Source organism: Hemitrygon akajei, chromosome 2 (assembly GCF_048418815.1).
Source record: "Hemitrygon akajei chromosome 2, sHemAka1.3, whole genome shotgun sequence".
In the NCBI taxonomy this organism is placed as follows: domain Eukaryota; kingdom Metazoa; phylum Chordata; class Chondrichthyes; order Myliobatiformes; family Dasyatidae; genus Hemitrygon; species Hemitrygon akajei.
Window position 1 is genome coordinate 206,993,551 of NC_133125.1, and position 5,592 is coordinate 206,999,142.

Sequence of the window (5,592 nt, forward strand, 5' to 3'; positions counted from 1 at the left end):
TGGAGGCAGTGGATAGGAGATCCCCAGAGCTTATAAAGTCGGTGATGGTGAGGGAGACAGTGGCCTGGTTCTCCTCTGTGAGGTCCTGTTCGAGGGGTAAGTAAGTAGGAGATGTCTGAGAATTGTCGCTGGGCCTCAGCGGTGGAGGTCAGTACGCCAGACTACTACAGCACCCCACTGATCCGCGGGTTTGACGGTGAGGTGAGGATTAGTGCTGAGGGAGTGGAGAGCAGGGAGTTTGGAAGTAGTGAGGTTGGAATTGGAGGGAGAAGTGGGGAAGTGGAGACGGTCGATGTCTCGTCGGCAGTTTGCAATGAAAAGATCCAGAGCGGGGTGACCAGGGAGAGGAGGAGGGTTGAGGACGGCAGAAAGGGTCATCGGTCCCCGTCCTCCCTCGCCCTTCAGTCTGTCGTATTGCACGGGAGAGAGGTGAGAGCACCAGAGATCCATCAGCAGCTCCGGTCTCCCAGCAGCAGGAGGCGGGTTTCGGAGGCAGCTGCGGACAACAGGCCCCGATCCTCGGCGAGGAAAGGCCGGTCACCCTCAGGCAGCTGCGGACAACAGGCCCCGATCCCCGGCGGGGAAAGGCCGGTCACCCTCAGGCAGCTGCGGACAACAGGCCCCGATCCCCGGCGGGGAAAGGCCGGGCACCCTCAGACAGCTGCGGACAACAGGCCCCGATCCCCGGCGAGGAAAGGCCGGACACCCTCAGGCAGCTGCGGACAACAGGCCCCGATCCCCGGCGAGGAAAAGCCGGTCACCCTCAGGCAGCTGCGGACAACAGGCCCCGATCCCCGGCGGGGAAAGGCCGGGCACCCTCAGACAGCTGCGGACAACAGGCCCCGATCCCCGGCGGGGAAAGGCCGGTCACCCTCAGGCAGCTGCGGACAACAGGCCCCGATCCCCGGTGGGGAAAGGCCGGCCACCCTCAGGCAGCTGCGGACAACAGGCCCCGATCCCCGGCGAGGAAAGGCCGGGCACCCTGAGGCAGCTGCAGACAACAGGCCCCGATCCCCGGCGGGGAAAGGCCGGGCACCCTGAGGCAGCTGCAGACAACAGGCCCCGATCCCCGGCGGGGAAAGGCCATCCACCCTCAGGCAGCTGCGGGCAACAGGCCCCGATCCCCGGCGGGGAAAGGCCATCCACCCTCAGGCAGCTGCGGACAACAGGCCCCGATCCCCGGCGAGGAAAGGCCGGACACCCTCAGGCAGCTGCGGACAACAGGCCCCGATCCCCGGCGAGGAAAAGCCGGTCACCCTCAGGCAGCTGCGGACAACAGGCCCCGATCCCCGGCGAGGAAAGGCCGGTCACCCTCAGGCAGCTGCGGACAACAGGCCCCAATCCCCGGTGAGGAAGCACCCGCCAGTAACTTTGTTTATCGCCTGTGCATGTGAACTTTGCGTTAATGAACTTGGGCAGAGTTCCTGCAGACTAACACCACCGACCACAAGTCACCAGGAAGGACTCGATGTACACGGTGAACACACACAAAATGCTGGAGGAACTCAGCGGGCCAGGCAGCCTCTATGGAAATAAAGTAGAATTGACACTTCGGACCGAAACGCTTCGGCAGGTCTGGTGGGAAAAAGGCTGAGGAGATTTAAAAGGTGGGGAGGGGAGAGAGAAACACTCGGTGAGAGGTGAAACCTGAAGGGGGAGAGGTGAAGTAAAGAGCTGGGAAGTTGGTGAAAGAGGTATAAGGCTGGAGAAGGGGGAGTCTGACAGAAGAGGACAGAAAGCCATGGAAGAAAAAAGAGGGGAGGAGCACCGTAGGGAGGCGATGGGCGGCAAGGAGATAAGGTGGGAGAGGGAAAAGGGGGATGGGGAATGGTGAAGGAGAGGGATTGGGGGCATTACCAGAAGTTCGAGGGATCCAAGGAGACCTTGCTTTTTGGCTTGACCACAGAGGGCAAAGAGTGGTTGTAGATGGTTCCTATCTGTATGGAAGATGGTGACCAGTGGCTTTCCGCAGGGATCTGTTCTGGGATCCCTCCTCTTTGTGGTTTTAATTATTGACCTGGATGAGGAAGCAGTAGGATGGGTTGGTAAATTTGCTGAGGACACAAAGGTTGGGGTGTTGTGGATAGTCTGAAGGGTTGTCAGAGGTTACAGCAGACATCGATAGGATGCAGAACTGGGCTGAGAAGTGGCAGATGGACTTCAACTGAGGTAAGTGTGAGGTGGTTCATTTTGGTAGGTCAAATTTGAAGACAGAATGTAATATTAATGGTAAGAATATTGGCAGTGTGGAGGATCAGCGAGACCTTGTCCAGGGGACATTCATATCTGCTGCACAGGTTGACAGTATGGTTAAGAAGGCGTATGTTGTGTTGGCCTTCATCAACTGTGGGATTGAGTTCAAGAGCCGTGGGGTAATGTTACAGGTATATAAGACCTTGGTCAGACCCCACTTGGAGTACTGTGTTCAGTTCTGGTCACCTCACTACAGGAAGATTGTGGATACTATAGAGAGAGTGCAGAGGAGATTTACAAAGATGTTGCCTGGATTGGAGAGCATATCTTATGAGACAAGTTGAGTAAACTTGGCCTTGAAGTGACGGAGGATGAGAGGAGACGTGATAGAGGTGTATAAGATTATGTGAGGCATTGATCGTGTGGATGGCCAGTGGCTTTTTCCCAGGGCTGAAATGGCTAACATGAGGGGGCATAGTTTTAAGGTGCTTGGAAGGAGGTAGAAGGGGATGTCAGAGGTGAATTTTTCACACAAAGAGTGGTGAGTGCATTGAATGCCAAGTGAAGGTGGTAAAGCCGGGTACAATAAAGGCTTTTTAGAGACTCTTGGATATGTACATGGAGCTTAGGGAAATAGAGGGCTGTGTGGTTGGGAAATTCTCGGCAGCTTCTGGAGCAGGATTCATGGCTGGCTCATCATTGTGGGCGGAAGGGCCTATAATGTGCTGTGGATTTTCTGTGTTCTATGCTGGAGGAACCGGTCAGACAGCATCTATGGAAATGGGATTTCGAGCCGAGATCCTTCTTCACAACTGGAAAGGAAATGGGAAGTCTCCAGAATAGAAAGGTGGGGGATGGGAGGGAGGATAGCTGGAAAGGGATAGGTGAAGCCAGGTAGGTTGGAAAGGTAAAGGGTTGGAGAAGAAGGAATCTGATACGAGAGCAGAATGGCCCATAGGGGAAATGGAAGGAGGAGGGGACGCACGGGGAGATGATAGTCAGGAAGGTGAAGGTAAGGGGCCAGAGTGGGGGATAGAAGGAGAAGGGAGAGGGAGGGAATTTTTTTTCGGGAAGGAGAAATCAATATTCATGCCATCTGTTTGGAGGCGACCCAAACATACTACACGGTGTTTTTCCTTCGGCCTGAGGGTAGCTCCGTCGTGGCACAAGAGAAGGCCGTGGACTGTCAGGTCGGAATGGGAATGAGAATTGGAAGTAAAATGTTCCATCTTTGGCAGATGGAGCAGAGGTGCTTGATGAAGCAGAACCCCAGTTTACAACAGGTCTCACCAGTGTAGAGGAGGCTGCAGTGGGAGCGGCAGACCAAATAAATGACCCAGCAGATGACGTGTTGCCTCGCCTGGAAGGACATTTTGGGTCCTCGAATGGAGGTGAGGGAGGAGGTGAATAGATACTTTGGCCACTTGCAGGGTTAAGTATCAGGAGTGAGACTAGTGGGGGAGAGTGAATGGACAAGGGAGTCATGGAGGGAGTGATCCCTGAGGAAAGTAGAGAAGGGAGGAGGTAAAGATGTGTTCGGTGATCAGATACCATGACTGTGTGGCTAGGAACAGCTCAAATACCATCTATATACCTGCTGATGATACAACTATTGTTGGCAGAATCTCAGGTGGTGACGAGAGGGTGTACAGGAGTGAGATATACCAACTAGTGGAGTGCTGTCGCAGCAACAACCTGGCACTCAACGTCAGTAAGATGAAAGAGCTGATTGTGGACTTCAGGAAGGGTAAGACGAAGGAACACATAGAGTGAGAAGTTTGAAGTTCCTGAGTGTGAAGATCTCTGAGGACCTAACCTGGTCTCAACATATTGATGCATTTATAAAGAAGGCAAGACAGCGATTATACTTCATGTCAACAAAAACACTCAAAGACATCTATAGATGTACTGTGGAGAGCATTCTGACAGGCTGCATCACTGTCTGGTATGGGGTGGGGGGGGGGGGGGAGGGTGCTACTGCACAGGACCGAAAAAAGCTGCAGAGGGTCATAAATTTAGTCGGCTCCATCTTGGGTACCAGCCTTCAAAGTATCCAAGACGTCTTCAAGGAGCGATGTCTCTGAGGCAGTGTCCTTTATTGAGGACCCCCAGCACCTAGGACATGCCCTTTTCTCACTGTTACCATCAGGGAGGAGGTACAGAAGCCTGAAGGCACACACTCTGCAATTCAGGAACAGCTTCTTCCCCTCTGCATCTGATTCCTAAATGCACAGATTGAACCCATTAACACTACCACACGTTGTTAATATATATTTCTGTTTTTGCACAGTTTTTAATCTATTCAACATACATATACTGTAATTGATTTACATATATATATAGATAGATATTGTACTTCTATATCATGTATTGCATTGAACTGTTGCTGCTAAGTTAACAAAATACAGTACATGACACATGACACATGCCGGTGAGAATAAACCTGATTCTGATTCTGAGATGGTGGAGGTTTATGGAGGATGATGTGATGGATGTGGACACTTACGTGCTGGTAGGTTAGGACAAGAGGAACTCTATCACTGTTGAGGCAGAGGGAAGATGAGGTGAGCACAGATGTTTGGGAAATGGAGGAGATGCAGGTAAGGGCAACATCAGTAGCGGAGGAAAGGAAACCCTGTTCTTTACAGAGGAGGACATACCTGATGTTCTGGAAGGGGAAACTGCATTCTGGGAACAGATTCAGTGGAAATGAAGGAGTTTAGAAAAGTTACAGGAGACTGGGTGGGAAGAGGTATAGTCAAGCTACCTGTGGGAATCAGTAGCTTTATAGAGTATGTCAGTTGACAATTTGTTTCCAAAAATATGGGCAAATGGGAGGGACGTGTTTGAAATGGACCAAGTGAATTCAAGTGGAGGGTGGAAGTTAGTGGCAAAGTTGATGAAATTGATAAACTCAGCATGGGTGCATGAAGCAGCACCAATGCAGTCATTAATGTTTCTGAGGAAGATTTGGGGAGCGTTACTGGGGAAGGCCTGGAACATGGGCTGTTCTTCAACAGGCATTGCTGGGGCTCATGCAGATACCCGTGGATAGCCCTCGAGTCTGGAGAAGGTGGGAGGAGCGGAAGGAAAATTGGTGAGGGTGAGCACCAGCCCTTCCAGATGAAGGGGAACTGGTTTGTTCTTTTATTGAGAAAGAAACAGAGAGCGGTAAGGCCTTCTTGATGGGGGATAGAAGTTATAACTGGACATCCATGGTGAAGATGAGGCAGTCAGTGCCTGGGAATTGAAAATTGCTGAGGAGATTGAGGGCATGAGAAGTGTCGCGGATGTGGGTTGGGAGGGATTGACCTGAAGGGTTTAGAATGGAGTCATTGTACGAGGACAAGTTCAGTGGGGCTGGAGCAGGAATTCCCTTTCAGTTCTACTTTACACTGA